Genomic DNA, 16,813 nt, shown 5'->3' with positions numbered 1-16,813 from the left:
AACATCAGTCACTTCAGTGATATTTGACATCAGTCACTACCAGTGGTATTCAACATCTGTCACTACTGATATTTATCCAGTGATATTCTACATCGGTCTCTACCAATATACTTCAGTATTACTAACATCAGTGATTACCGATATTCACAATTGATAATCTCCAGCCTCTCAGTTGTCTTCTTATCTCCCTGTCAGTTGCTAATTCCTGGGTCCCTGACCAGGGGGCCATGACCTGCTCATTGGGCGCAGCTAAAACCCATATGCCAATTGGAGGGGTCACTGGTGAAAACCACCAGTGAGTTAGCCTCCACACCTCTGGTCAGGTCTCGTCAACATCTGGAATTAGCCGATGAGGAAGTCATATGTATTCCTCCTCATTTACTGCTGCCTCCCCACCTAGTCACCCCGACTCCCAGTCCTCTGACCAGGGGCGCCAAGAGGGGGGAGCAGGTACAAATTACCCAGGTCTGGGCTTGCTGGAGGGGCCCAGCAGGGGCCCGGGTCTGGCGCAGCTCCCCCCCCCTCTTACTACACAGCAGCCCAGCACACGCTGCTGTGTGCTGGGCTGCTCTGGGAGACTGCTCGCGGCTGCTAAGAAGAAGCCATAGCAGTTTCCTATGCCTGTGGGGGGAGCGATCAAGATGATCGCACCCCCCACTGGTTATGCGCCGGGCTGAAGGGGCTCACTGCGCCTTCCACAATTAGACCACGCCCCTTTTTTTTACCGCGGCTCGGCTCTTGACGCGCCTGCCTCTGACTGGAAAGATCAAGGGCCAGGTCATGACAAAGGGATTAGGGTCCAGTGGGTTTTGGTGGATTGGGAATGTGGCCTAATTCGTCCCAATTAGGAATCAAAACTTCTGGCTGTACTAACAATTCTTAGAGCCGTATTAATTTTAAGTGGAACCGCGATACTTTTCCGCCTCCTGGACTTTTCGCCTACATTGCGTGTTTTACAGACGGAAAAGTATCGCGTGCGTGCCCGTGTATCCCCGTATTCAATTTGAAAGTAGGCGAAAACGGAACCGGCGAAATTTAAACAAGCGGAAAGTCCTGTCAGATTTGGAGAAATCAGCTTGACACCCCCCAAAAGATGGTCTGACATGAGGGTTAGCTATGGTACCCCTCGATTTGGCTTGCTGAAGGTATTTGGTGTTTTTAAATGGGTTCAATAGCTGCTAAGTAGCGTTTTTGTATAAGTGGTGCAGAATAGTATTCAGGACTTTTTTTTGCAGAAAATAACTTATCCCAGCAAATTTGGGGTACATGAAAATGGGGGCCAGCATATTTTAAAGTTGCTAAAGTTAACATTAAAAAATCTTGAAAAATCCACCTTCCGCAAGCCCCTGCAATGAAAAAAACACCTGGGGCATACTTGGGGACCCCCACAGAGTCAAATTCGCTAGTTTTTAACTTTGTCCACCAACATTTATTTTTTTCGCCCCCAAATTCAAAGTGATTTTTTGGGGTGTTCTTAAGTGTTTTTTTTATTTTTTTTATTTTGACGCAGGTTACCCTTGGGAGACTGTCTGAAGGCTGCACTGGGGTTCCCGCAACATTGCACCCCAAACCCCAATTCTGCACTTTTTTCCACCTGCTATTCATAGGCAAAACTTTTCCGCTTATTACATTGCATCCTAGGCGGAAAGTCTTCAAATTGAATACGGCGATACTTTTCCGCCTGGCGAAATGACATAATCGGCGAAACTTTTCCGTGAATTCCGGCTTTTCGTCTCAAATTGAATATGGGCCTTAGTTGTCGTTTGAGCTACACTTTGCTTGATTCTGTGGCGGGAGGTGGGGTACAGAAGATGCACCAAGAGTACAGAGGGTCGTCAGTATTGATGAGACTACAAAGGGGTTGAGTCATAAATATCCCGCCCACGGAACTGCAAATGAGGTGTTAGTTGGGCGGATCAGACTTGTTCCGATTTTCCCATTGAGAATGTTGGAAGCTGTCCGTACGTCACATTGACATTAATGCAAAATTACTTAAGGGTTTAGCAAATGTTTACATTTCACAATAGGCCAAATTACTAATTGCAACGGTAATTGTCATTACATCAATTTGCTACTTATTCTGTAATTTTTAAGACCTACCTAACTTTTCAGGGCGCTATGGGATTTTTTTGGACCGATAATCTATCTGATCCACTACCAAACTTTCTGCAAAGGTAAAATCCATACAATTGCCAACAGGAGACCAAAACAACCGGGGAAATGTAGAAAATGGGTTTCAAAGTATTGACTGGACCAGTAACAGTTTGAATAACGAAAGCAAATGTCTGATTGGCTGTTATGAGTTATTACACATTTGCGTTTTTATTCCACTCTAGTATATAACTCTCATTGACTCCAAAAAGTATATATTTGGCTTACGAATTTATAATATCTTACACCCTGATTGTTTCTATGATTTGATGTAGCTGTGTAAAAATAGTAGCGTCCCTCCCCCCCGGTGTCACCCGAGGCGGGGAGGGATGCTGTGTGCGCGGAGTAGCCATGCGCTGCCGAAAGGGGGCGTGGACTCGTGTGTAGGACGTGGCCTCACGGCCAAACCTACGTGGTCCCGTTATAACTGGGGGGCAGGGGAGGTGCCGGAGGGGCGGACTGCCATGTGTGCAGTGCCGACCGGCTCCCTTATAGTGTCAGGAGCCGAGTGTTGCACTTAATTATGCAGTGCAGCTCCTGGCTCCTGTCACTGAGGCGGAGTCTGAACCATGGTGTCACCCCTTGGCGGGTGACACCCGGGTGCGGCCCCCGCACCCCCCTTGTGACGCCACTGGTGTATAGTACTGTAAGTATCTGACATCACAAAATGTTCTGTAGTTAGTATTATATATGCTCTAAAATTCATGTCATTTTCCATTTCCAACCCACTTAGCAGTGCCCGATGCTTTGTCAATCACAGCTAGTAAAGGTCAAAGGGGAAATTTTCCAAAGAGCAATTTGGTCAAAATGGCGAATTTTGGGAGATTTTAATGCCAAGTTTGTATTTGCCCATTTTCTAAATGCAAACTCACCTGAAAAAGGCTCTAATCTCCAATTTTGAATTCACCTATTTTTCAAAGGCAAAATCAGATGAAAAATCCTCTTGACATTTACAAAGTCTCCATAAGACAAATCATCAGTACGTCTACAAAACAGCGACACATCTCTAAGCAACTTTGGGTGTGGCAGCGTGTCGAACATAGGGACAAAAGACAAAATAGTACTGTACAGACTACTATGTAGAAATACAAAACTAAGACTCAGAAAGCATCGCCACACAAAAACACAGACAAGACTTCAAACAGACTTGCCTATTCACCCGGAACCTGCGGAGACTCCCGATTTTTCGGGTAACTTCCTGCATCTCCGGAAAAGTAGGCACTTTCTCCGCAACCCACCCACTTCCTAGTGAAGTGGGCAGAATCTGAAGAAATTTCCTTAGAATCGGCGTTTCTCACTGGCGTCACAAGGAGGGTGCGGGCCGCACCCGGGTGTCACCAGCCGAGGTGTGACACCAAAGTGCTGGCTCCCCCTCAGTGACATGAGCCGGGTGCTGCATTACAAGCAGAGTCTTGGCTCCTAGAACAGTAAGGGAGACGGCACGTCACACAGGCTGGTCCCCAGGGGCAGCCTGGACCTCCGGCACCCCGGTGTGACAAAAAACGGGGGTTTGGCCCATGAGGCCACGGCCACTTACACGAGGCCACGTCCCAGTACATACTCCCCGCACCAGGTGACAAGAAAGGTAGGGACGTCACTGGCGTTTCTTGAGCAAGGGGCGGAGCTTAATTACGCGATTCTATAAGAATCATGGCATTTGGGCCATCACCCTAATTAAATAAGCCCAGCTTCGCCCCTCTCACCTGCTTCTCCTCCCCGGGTTTCTTTTGGAGAGGAAAAACAAAAAGTCGGTAAGTATGACTTTAAAGAAAAAAAATATAGGAAATAATAATGCAAACAGACAAACAAAAGAACAATACTATAAGGAATAATAAAACAACGCTTAAAAATCTAATATGTACTTACTGCCAAACAAATGCTCCTCTCCCGTCACCAGCACCTAAGATCAGTATCCAGTATTATGAGGAAGTGGGCTGTCTTTTACAGGTTTTCTATGGTTAAAATGACACCTTTGTTAAGGCTTAACAAAAAAAACACCTATGCAAAAAAGCGCTGCATAGTAAACCGTATAATCTTACATCAAAAACACCATCGATCTGCAGTGATTTCTGAATCTGCTTTAAAATCTCTCTTTGTAAAGTGTCCCTCCCAGTGTTTACTACATCAAGATGAGCAGATAGGTGAAGTTCATATTATTATTATCATTTATTTATATGGCGCCACAAGTGTTCCACAGCGCCTTACAAAGCACATAACCAAAAAAGTGACTAACAGTACAATACAAATACAATGCAGGACAAGGACATGTATAATATACATTTCTACATTGGTGACCATAACACCCAAATAAGCAGCAGAACATAAGCAACCAAGTGTTAGGTGTCCTAGTGGGGAGTAAGAAGTAGATGAAAATAAAGTAAGGAGAAGCACAAGAGGGTAGAGGGCCCTGCTCGCATAAAATGCCTCCTTGGGAAATGTCATTACTTCACAGATCTCTACACTTGGGGGATTTGTCTCAATACAAGACTGTTACTGAGAGCAGGAGGGATATATGGGTTCCTTGCATCTGACTGAAACTTTGGTGATTTTTTTTGGCTGGTTCCAAGCTTATTATTTAGTCCTATATCTGGTGCCAATGCATATTTACAGAGCCATACTGTATATGATACCAAGTCTAGTAAATAGAGCGAAATGCAATGCCAAGATTAAAATACAGAGCCATATCTGGGTCCAAATCTAATATGCAGACCCATATCTGGTGCCATCTCTGATATGGTATGTAGTTGTGAACAGGCGCACGGAGAGTATGTTTGTTTTCGTTTTTGTTTTTTATAGGGGGGGGGGTGCAGCAGATACTGCTTATCTGGCCCCAGAGGTGGATCTACTGTGAAACTACTGAAGCTTAAGCTTCAGGGCCCCTAACCCTGGGGAACCCCTGAAGCAATTTTTTTTTAATGAGTGAATTTTTCATCAAAATCAAAGGAGTTTTTTTAAGTGTGTGATATTAAAAGAAAATTATTTTAGTGATAGAATCATGAGCCAATGGGTTGAAGTACCTAATATTGACCTTAGAATATGCAGTAGTGCATGTAGGGGTGTTTCTGAGTACCCAGAACCACCCCCTCCTGATCAGTACTGGCCGGCAGGCACTCTATCTACAGCTCCGACCAGAGGTCGGGCGCAAAATAGAGAGCTGCTGTCAGTGTTAATGCTGAGTGCAGTACTGCCAGGTGCCACTAGATGCTTCCATATCCATTTGTGCTGTCCCATCATCCTATCTATCTACAGTCTATCTCTTGGAGGGGGGTTTACAACTATCTATCTACAGTGTCTCATTCTCTGGTGGGTTTCTATCTATCTATCTATCTATCTATCTATCTATCTATCTATCTATCTATCTATCTATCTGTAATCAGTGGATTAAATAGTTAATTTCTACATAGGCATATAAGTTACAAACACATATACCCCTTGCTAGGCCTCTTGAGGTTTGAAATGAGATTGTCTTATTACAGTTGCTGTTTTTCCATAGAATGGTCAAATGACCTTTTGGGGTCAAATAAGCCATAAATATTGATGCCTAGCTCATACCTGCCACTGCTTTTAGTAGAAGTATAATGAGCCATTCATAGCTTACATGTTCTTATCAGTTAGCTACATTCCATTGTAAGATGTGTAGAGATGCTAAGCATTATGGGTAATTAGCAGTGATGTCTACACTCTACACAAAGGAGCTCTGAAACAGTTCATCTCCAAACATACTAGGACACATTACTGTATTCTCTTTGTGAAAGCCAACACCCCAGACTAGGGTATATAAATCAGAGGTACACAAAGGTTCTTGGCTCGTGGTAGACCTGAGACTGCAGTAGGGTGCTGCCAATGTATATTGACTGAATCAGGCGTTGAAGAAAGGAGGGCTCCCTGGTACCATACCCCAAGAAGAAGAAGATAAGATGAAGTACATCTTAGGTTGCTGATGATGAATTACCGGTGTCATCTGAATACATAGGCAAAAGTTGAGTATACTGTATACTTTGTATGTTGTTTGTTTATTGTTTGTTTGTTACTTGTAAATAAAGTGTGTTCATTTGTACTCACTCATATTGGTCACACATGTGTTTACTATTTCATTTTGATCAGAACGAAACCCACCGTTATGCACTTGGTGTCAAGAAGTGGGATCGGAAGGGTTAATTAGTTTGTGACCAATTGACTGATTCTGTAAAAAAAAAGTGCAAAATTATGTTTTGCTTTATCTCTGCTGACCTGTATATTGTATTGTGCATGTTTTCTCTGTCTCATTCCTATGAGAAAAAAGATTGTGATTTAGCTTAAATCAAACTGTATGTTGTTTTGTCTTTTTCTTTTAAAAAAAAAAAACAAAATTGAGAAAAAATGTTTTACAAACTTTTGAAACATGTGAAAAATGCCAAGGGTAGATTACAGAATAAGTTCATGAAATTTCAGAAATGTGTTAAAAAATCTCAGTTTAATCCAACTTGTTTTGGGACGCCTTTACAAAGTTGTAGTGATTTGAGATATTTGAAGCTACCGATTTTGAATCAGATGAAATGCCATTTTGTGTTTCTGAGGATTCTGCCAGTCTGCCTTTGACAAATTCCATAGGGGGGGGGGAGAGAATCCCCACACGCAAGAGTTAAAATGTCAACTGGTGATTTACAGACATCTTGCATAGAAATTAGTGCGCTTGAAATACAAAGAGAAGTGTGTGAAGTTACGCAGAAAGAACTTGAAACAGATATTAAGCAATGTATTCACACTACAGAAAATTAGTTTGATCAGAGCAGTTATTCTGTGAGGAAAATTTCTGATGATTTCACAAAACGTGAACAAAATGTTGAAATCCATAAATGCAAAGAATATGTCCAGAAATCAGAATCAAAATTGAATGCAAATGAGGTTTCTGATAACATGCCATTGGTTTGTGATACTTTGGGGCTGAATGATGGTATGTCTGACTTGCCCTTGACTGTCCCGTTTGCAATGCATTTTGAAATGATTGAAAAAGAGGATATGTCTGCATGGCCATTCGAAGGGGTGTCGCTAAGTGAAGGGGTGGTGATGATGCCTTTTGCCTTGCCCAATGAGACATGGGCATTGCTCAAAGCCAAGAGGGGGGAAATGGGCAGGATTTAATTAAATGACCATGCCCCTGAGACTGAAGACTTCCCCCATGACAACATTAAATTTACATGGCATGATCAACGTGTCATTGTTGAGTTTAATGATGCAAAAAGTGAACAAGATGTGTTTTCTGATGAAACATCCATTGCAAATGATGTTCATGGTTTACTTGCTCATTGTGAAGGAGGGGTTGGTGGGTACACACTGACCAACCACAAGGGGCATACATGCAGTACAGACACACTGACTGTGGGTTTGTTTAGTGATAAATGTGTAGATTTTGTGTTTGGTAATGAAATTCGCATCCCAGTGTATTTCCTTACAAAGCCTTACCAGCCACAGGTTTTGAAGCAGCTGAAAGACACACAGTTGCTAACAACAACGGCAGAAACTATCATGCTAATTAAGGAGATCAAAGCGCTACTTGCTGGCCGAGTGAAATTTAAACCAATGTTTGAACTGTCCATATTGGATTTCTCTATGATCACAGCTCCATGGTGGTGGGAAGATTTCCAAGACAGAGAGCATTATTGGTTCATGGACTATGGTGCTACCTGCACCCATACAGGATTGTTGTGGATTTTTGCTGAAGCAAAGCAGCTAACTTTACAAGCTGACAACAGACAGCCAGAAGAAGTGGCTAGTGAACTTGTTGCATCTATGACTGTTTTCCAAGTCACTGACAAGACTGGATGCACTGTAAGTCTTCACACTGAGAAATGGACATTTGACACAAAGTCTATATAGGACTGCTACTGTTCAAAGCTGGAAGATTGACGTGGGACATGCTGATACACACACCTACAGCTTCAATGGTGTGTGCACAAGTGAACTGAGCACAGAACATGATGTGCAATTCACTGCAAAGACAGCACTGATGGTGCTAGGAGAACCGTTAAGCCATGACGGAGCTGACGCTGCATTCGAGCAAGCTCAAATCAAAGGGATTCCTTATATCCAAACCCTGGTCAGAGACTTTGCAAAAACCTGTTACATTTGCCAACAGCTGGAATTGTGGCCTACCTTGCTTGCTACTGAAGGCCTCATATACTATGAAATGACTGCACAAGTCTGGCAATTTGAATTCATCATTTGCCACCAAGAAGATGGAGGACGAGTGCTGTACTGAACAGCTACAGAACACTGTCATTCAGGAGTGAAGTTGTCTCAAGCAGAGTGATACAAGATAAGAGACTTTCCTGAAGATGTGACACAGACTGACTTGTTTATATCATAGGATGTCTGAGAAGATTCAAGCAGACAAAGACACCCATTTTACAGACACAACATGGAGTATATTGGGTTTTCTATGCTTCATACCATTCACAAAACTGATATCAGTATGATTGAATGAATGGATGTGTTGTTTAGGAAACAGGAATGTTCATATATATACAATGTTGGGGTTTTAGAGCAGGCTGTATACAGTACATATATTTTGATAACCGGAGGGTGCTAAAAGGTTGAATTTTTAAGTAAGATATCTGGTGCACAGACACAAACACTTATGATAAGGTTGTTGTGAAGAAATGTTTAGTAGGAATAGAAATAGAGACAGGTGTAATAGATAATTGCAGCAGGATAAATAGATACTTATTTTGATTTGGTGTTATGGTTTATCGCACACTGTTTCTTTGTTTAAGCCAACAGGTTGCTGGTTGGAACAGGTGAGAGAACGACGCTGGAGGTGTGCCTGAGATGACGATGGCCAGAGAGTGATTTCTTATACAGGAGAGAGAGTCCAGGAGGACAACAGAGTTATAAGATTTGACAGCACAACCATTACATACATCTATGTGTATTGTGCAAGACTGAACTTGTGCCTTATCTTGATTGGATCCACACACACCAATATTCTCAAGACTTTTTCAAGATTTCATTGAACTGAACTGAACTTTATTTTACTTCACTGATATTAATTATCTTATAAGTAACATATATTTGATATAATCAGATGTATTATTCACTGTGTTATTAGAATATTTACATGGTATAAAGGAATATATATATATGTAGAGAGTTAGAAATGAAACAAAAGTTCAGTGATGTTTATTGACAGGTTCTGCAATACAGCCAGAGTGGTCAAGTCCAGAATGGAAATGTTGCTTAGTGCGATATTATATTATTCGTTATATGTAATCATGATACTAACCTTGTTATATTATATGTTGTTACAGTATAAGTAAGGATAATTACAATGGAGGTTTAGATTATGCAATGGGGATCATGTTCCTTATATTTGATATGTAGAAATTAGGGTGGAATGTAATCAGTGGATTAATAGTTAATTTCTACATAGGCATATAAATTACAAACACATATACCCCTTGCTAGGCCTCTTGAGGTTTGAAATGAGATTGTCTTATTACAGTTGCTGTTTTTCCATAGAATGGTCAAATGACCTTTTGGGGTCAAAGAAGCTATAAATATTGAGGCCTAGCTCATACCTGCCACTGCTTTTAGTAGAAGTATAATAAGCCATTCATAGCTTACATGTTCTTATCAGTTAGCTACATTCCATTGTAAGATGTGTAGAGATGCTAAGCATTATGGGTAATTAGCAGTGATGTCTACACTCTACACAAAGGAGCTTTGAAACAGTTCATCTCCAAACATACTAGGACACGTCATTACTGTATTCTCTTTGTCTGAACATCTTAGTGCTTACAGAGCATGTGCAATAGAGATAAGTTTGGTCAATGCTACGCTGGACCAATGAGTGCTTGATACCTAGCACTGTATGTAATTAATATGGGCTTAATATCCGGAAAGCCAACACCCCAGACTAGGGTATATACATCAGAGGTACACAAAGGTTCTTGGCTCGTGGTAGACCTGAGACTGCAGTAGGGTGCTGCCAATGTATATTGACTGAATCAGGCGTTGAAGAAACGAGGGCTCCCTGGTACCATACTCCAAGAAGAAGAAGATAAGATGAAGTACATCTTATGTTACTGATGATGAATTACCGGTGTCATCTGAATACATAGACAAAAGTTGAGTATACTGATGTAAGACACTTGTAGCCCTACATGTCAGTAGTATAGTTGCTGACACCTAGTTTTCAGGGTCGCTTTGCGGCTGAGACATACTGTACAGGTTATGCATGGAATAGTTACGGAGGACCATGGCGTACTAATCTTCCCCATCACATTGCCTCTACTGAATTTAATGATAAAATACTATTTTTGTATTTAAATACTCTCCAATGAATGCTATCTAATAATGCCTAGAGAATAAGCACAGGGGAAGAATTGCCATGAACATACAGAAATAGGGGTGCTTTATTTGAGATCTCGTCAGAATGTCGACAGGCAGGTTCCGAATGCGACAATCAATTTGTCGACATTGAAAATTATTGACATTGTTAAAATGTCAACATATTCATAATGTCGACATTTAACACGTAGGCACCAGAATGTCGACACAGTGGTTTTTTTGCTCATTTTAAGGTTTATGGTTATGCTAAAATAAGCAAAAATAAGCTGTATGTGAACATTCTAGTGTTAACATGGTAATTGTTGATATTATGACATTTTTAAAATGTTGACATATTGGTTGTCCATGTGGACATTCCGAATGTTAACTTTTCAGTTTTTTTTCAGTTTGTTCAATACTGAAAATAGGGACAATTCCAGGAACAATAATTAAAATGTGGAATTGTACAAGGAAATTTTGGCATAATTAGCAACTGTTTGTAGAGAACAAAAATTGTAAATGTAAATGTGAAAGGGTCATCTTGCTAATGTTTCATGAGCCGTGATATATAACCTCTTCAATGATAAGTATATGGGACTCGTCAAAGCACATTCATCAAAAGTGCTGAGGATGAGTCCTGCTCATCCTCAGCACTGCAGGAGATCACGGTGGAGGGTGTTACGGTAATAAATATAAAGTTGTTTAGAGTACCCCTATTTCCACTTTGTGAGATCTTCACCTTTAACAAGCCACCTTTCCCTTACAAATAGGCACAATTATTCTAGAATGCCCCCAGGTCTTCAACTCAAAGTAATAAAAGCTTACTTCCAACCCGCTGCTCTTTGACCACCAAAGCCCAATGCCAAATACCTTTTCTGTGAAACTCGTTCCTCAGCCTATCTGTGTGTTCATTTCTTCCTGGAACCCATGGTCAATCCTAAGACCATAGCCCTCACAACTCACAATGGTTTAAATAATGGACCTGACTTGGGGCCTGATTCAGAGCCGGTCGCTATTAGCGCTCGCTCGTCCAGAAAATAGGGGTGGCTATTCAAATGAACCGTTCGCTGTTTGCGGTCTGTTCACGCCTCTAGGTCTGAACGAGTGAACAAAACTTGCGGTCGTTTTTTGGGAAACTACGCCCCCTGGCCGCTCGCATCCTACGTCATGTCCGCTATTTATTAGATTAATCGAGTACATCGACCAGGGTATGAACTGCTCGCTATTCTTGGGGTTGGTTTTTGCTACCACAATTTTGCGAGCAGTTCTGGCTATAAAATAACCCAGTGACGTGCTCAATGACGCTGCTGTTTTAATTATGCACACCCATAAAACGCCCGTTTTGACCTTTAAGCACGTCTGCGATCGGATCTCCACTCCCCGTTTTCAAGCACCTTCCCCTGTTACCACCCACATACGCCTCATTCTGTCACTCAAAATAGCAGGCATTCGCTATTTTGCGAGCACATGAATTTCGGCCGCACTGACTGGTTCGCGCATGCGTATAACGATCCGTACACATGCGCAGTTGGGCAAACATCGTTCGGAGCGAACGAGCGGCCGCTTACGAGCGGCTCTGAATCAGGCCCTTTATTTGGAGTCTAGGATTTTTTCAGCTCTAATTCTGAGTGCCCATCTGAAAAGACTGCTGGTGCCTTGGAAGTAACCCTAGCCTGAGACCTCCTGGATAAAAAAATGTTGGTTTGAGTTACTAACAATGGAAAGTTCTTGGAATTCTCAAGGTTTAAGGTTAATCTAATTTATAACATACAAGATGTATATTCCTAATAATCTTACAGATGTGTCCTCGCTCATTTAGCGTCCATATGAAATGTAGCGCGAGTAGCTGGTGGCATCTCATATGCGCGCAACAAGATGCATTGTAATGTATTCAGTTACTGCATAACGTATTCAGCCACAACATAGTGTACTGAGATGCTATAATACTGGTTTACATCCACCAGATGTCACTTTTGATAAACGCCATTGCGCACGCGTGAAATCATTACAGTATAGCAAACTGACTGGTGGGCCTATCGCGTACTGTTCAGAGTAAACAGATTTGCTGCTCGTGGAAGAAGAAGCTATAAAATCGCAGATGTACAGTACGGCAAACCACCGGAGCATCAGTGCACAGGGATTTTTTCCTGCGTAAATCTCAACTAAATGTTGTCTTTGATAAAATTAGATGTTTTCATTATAAGACTTGTATTCTAGTTAAATGCTAACATATACTCTAGCAGCTTATAGCACAGTACCTTATAGCTTGCAATAATGGCATAGAGGCTTTATTCAAAGCGCAAGCTTCTCATACCGGTGAAGCATAGGCACAGGCGTCTATGCAATAACAGTGAAAATATTAAGGGCAACCAAACTCCGCCACTGCAGTCCAGGTTTTAAGGATATTCATGCTTATCAATGGATATCAATAGAAGCTTAATGTATTCTGTAGGGAATTGGTGAATTCTTTCTGCCAGAATAAGTAACAGGTCATAAAATAGGTATACTGTAAGCAAAGTCCCAATAGACTTTAGTAAGGCTTTTGACACTTTCCCACATCGAAGCTACTGTAAATGAACTGGAATGACTAAAAAATCTTATTACTCTACGTACAATTTTGTCCAGGACGGGCTCGAGGCATGTTCGACCAGTGCGGTCAAACAGGGGCGCCATCCCATAGAGGGTGCCCCCTCCCAGCCATTCCCGATTTCAGCAGGACTGTGCCGTTTTTTGGGCACTGTTCCACCCGTGGGATGAATTATCCAGCGGGTGGTCGGGAGGTTGGGCACCACCACCGCAGCTGTGCAGCGGTACTGGCCCCGGAGAAGAGGAATGGATGCCACGCGCATCCATTCAGTGCCGGAAGAGAGCTGTGGCTAGCCCAGCTACTGACGTAGTGTTGAGCTCGCCCCCATGCCTGATGTTAACGGGAGGCGTGTCATACGGGCACTCCCCCAAAAGAACATAATTTAGGGGGGTGTCCTATGGTAATTAGGCCACACCTTCATATTTGGACGCTGTAAGGTGGGTTGATTACATATTCTGCAGAGAAGGTAAAGGTGGGACACTTTCAAATACTGTACATCAAGGGTTTTATTTAACTACAGTACAGGAGGTACTGTAGACAGGATGCGTTTGATATCCCGGCAAAGCCAGAATCCAGACAAGTGTCAGAATCCCGGCGCCGGCATCCTGACCGCAAGTATTGGACAGACAGGCTCTCATTGGCTGTTGTGCTCACTGCCGGAGCCGGGCTGGAGCTCTACCTTCAGGCTCCCGCAATGGCTGATGGGAGAGACGTCAGGACAGAGGAGCGGACGGTGGCTGGTGCAGAAGCAGGAGTGGGGATTCAGGTAAGGTTAGGTTTTTTTGGGGGGGGTCTTTGTCCTTATATATGTAAGGGGCACTGCACAGATGGGACTACTACTGGGGGCACTGCATAGGGGGAACTACTACTGAGGGCCCTATATGAGGGGCACCGCATAGGGGGACTACTACTGTGGATACTGCATAGGAGGGACTACTACTGGGGGCACTATATAAGGGGCACTACTGGGCACACTGCATAGAGGGACTACTACTGTGGATACTATATAAGGGGCACTGCATAGGAGGGACTACTACTGGGGGCCACTATATAAGGGGCACTGCATAGGAGGGACTACTACTGGGGGCACTATAGAAGGGCCACTATATAAGGGGTGCTGCATAGTGGGGACTACTACTGTGGACACTAAGGGGCACTGCATAGGAGGGACTACTACTGGGGGCACTATATAAGGGGCATTACATAGGAGGGACTACTACTGTGGACACTATATAAGGGGCATTGCATAGGAGGGACTACTACTGGGGGCACTATATAAGGGGTGCTACATAGTGGGGACTACTACTGCGGGCACAATATAAGGAGCATTATTGAAGGCACTGCATAAGGGAGGTCTACTACTGTGGGCACTGCATAGGGGGGCTACTACTGTGGACACTATATAAGGGGCATTGCAAGGAGGGACTACTACTGGGGGCACTATATAAGGGGCACTATATAAGGGGTGCTGCATAGTGGGGACTACTACTGTGGACACTACTGGGCACACTGCATAGGGGGGGACTGCTACTGTGGACACTATATAAGGGGCACTGCATAGGGAGGACTACTACTGGGGGTACTATATAAGGGGCATTGCATAGGAGGGACTACTGGGGGCACTATATAAGTGGCACTATATAAGGGGTGCTGCATAGTGGGGACTACTACTGGGGGCACAATATAAGGGGCACTACTGGGCACACTGCATAGGGGGACTACTACTGTGGACACTATATAAGGGGCACTGTATAGGAGGGACTACTACTGGGGGACACTATATAAGGGGCACTGCAAAGGAGGGACTACTACTTGGGGCACTATATAAGGGGCACTGCATATGAGGGACTACTACTGGGGGCACTATATAAGGGGCACTGCATAGGAGGAACTACTACTGGGGGCACTGCATAGGGGACTACTACTGTGGACACTGCATAGGAGGGACTACTACTGGGGGCACTATATAAGGGGCACTCCTGGGCACACTGCATAAGGGGACTACTACTGTGGACACTATAAGGGGCACTGCATAGGAGGGACTACTACTGGGGGCACTATATAAGGGGCACTATATAAGGGGTGCTGCATAGTGGGGACTACTACTGTGGACACTACTGGGCACACTGCATAGGGGGGGACTACTACTGTGGACACTATATAAGGGGCACTGCATAGGGAGGACTACTACTGGGGGTTCTATATAAGGGGCATTGCATAGGAGGGACTACTGGGGGCACTATATAAGTGGCACTATATAAGGGGTGCTGCATAGTGGGGACTACTACTGGGGACACAATATAAGGGGCACTACTGGGCACACTGCATAGGGGGATTACTACTGTGGACACTATATAAGGGGCACTGTATAGGAGGGACTACTACTGGGGGACACTATATAAGGGGCACTGCAAAGGAGGGACTACTACTTGGGGCACTATATAAGGGGCACTGCATACGAGGGACTACTACTGGGGGCACTATATAAGGGGCACTGCATAGGAGGAACTACTACTGGGGGCACTGCATAGGGGACTACTACTGTGGACACTGCATAGGAGGGACTACTACTGGGGGCACTATATAAGGGGCATTACTGGGCACACTGCATAAGGGGACTACTACTGTGGACACTATAAGGGGCACTGCATAGGAGGGACTACTACTGGGGGCACTATAGAAGGGCCACTATATAAGGGGTGCTGCATAGTGGGGACTACTACTGTGGACACTATAAGGGGCACTGCATAGGAGGGACTACTACTGGGGGCACGATATAAGGGGCACTGCATAGGAGGAACTACTACTGTGGACACTATATAAGGGGCATTGCATAGGAGGGACTACTACTGGGGGCACTATATAAGGGGCACTATATAAGGGGTGCTGCATATTGGGGACTACTACTGGGGGCACAATATAAGGGGCATTACTGAAGGCACTGCATAGGGGGGACTACTACTGTGGGCACTGCATAGGGGGCTACTACTGTGGACACTATATAAGGAGCATTGCATAGGAGGGACTACTACTGGGGACACTATATAAGGGGCACTATATAAGGGGTGCTGCATAGTGGGGACCACTACTGTGGACACTACTGGGCGCACTGCATAGGGGGGGGGCTACTACTGTGGACACTATATAAGGGGCACTGCATAGGGAGGACTACTACTGGGGGTACTATATAAGGGGCATTGCATAGGAGGGACTACTACTGGGGGCACTATATAAGGGGTGCTGCATAGTGGGGACTACTACTGGGGGCACAATATAAGGGGCATTACTGAAGGCACTGCATAGGGGGGACTACTACTGTGGGCACTGCATAGGAGGGACTACTACTGGGGGCACTGCATAGGGGACTACTACTGTGGACACTGCATAGGAGGGACTACTACTGGGGGCACTATATAAGGGGCACTACTGGGCACACTGCATAGGGGGACTATTACTGTGGACAATATAAGGGGCACTGCATAGGAGGGACTACTACTGGGGGCACTATAGAAGGGCCACTATATAAGGGGTGCTGCATAGTGGGGACTACTACTGTGGACACTATATAATTGGCACTGCATAGGAGGGACTACTACTGGGGGCACGATATAAGGGGCACTGCATAGGAGGGACTACTACTGTGGACACTATATAAGGGGCATTGCATAGGAGGGACTACTACTGGGGGCACTATATAAGGGGCACTATATAAGGGGTGCTGCATAGTGGGGACTACTACTGGGGGCACAATATAAGGGGCATTACTGA

The sequence above is a fragment of the Taudactylus pleione genome, unplaced genomic scaffold (genome assembly GCF_031769625.1).
Source record: "Taudactylus pleione unplaced genomic scaffold, aTauple2 ptg000934l, whole genome shotgun sequence".
NCBI classification, from domain to species: Eukaryota; Metazoa; Chordata; class Amphibia; order Anura; family Myobatrachidae; genus Taudactylus; species Taudactylus pleione.
Note: the sequence above shows the minus strand (reverse complement) of the source record.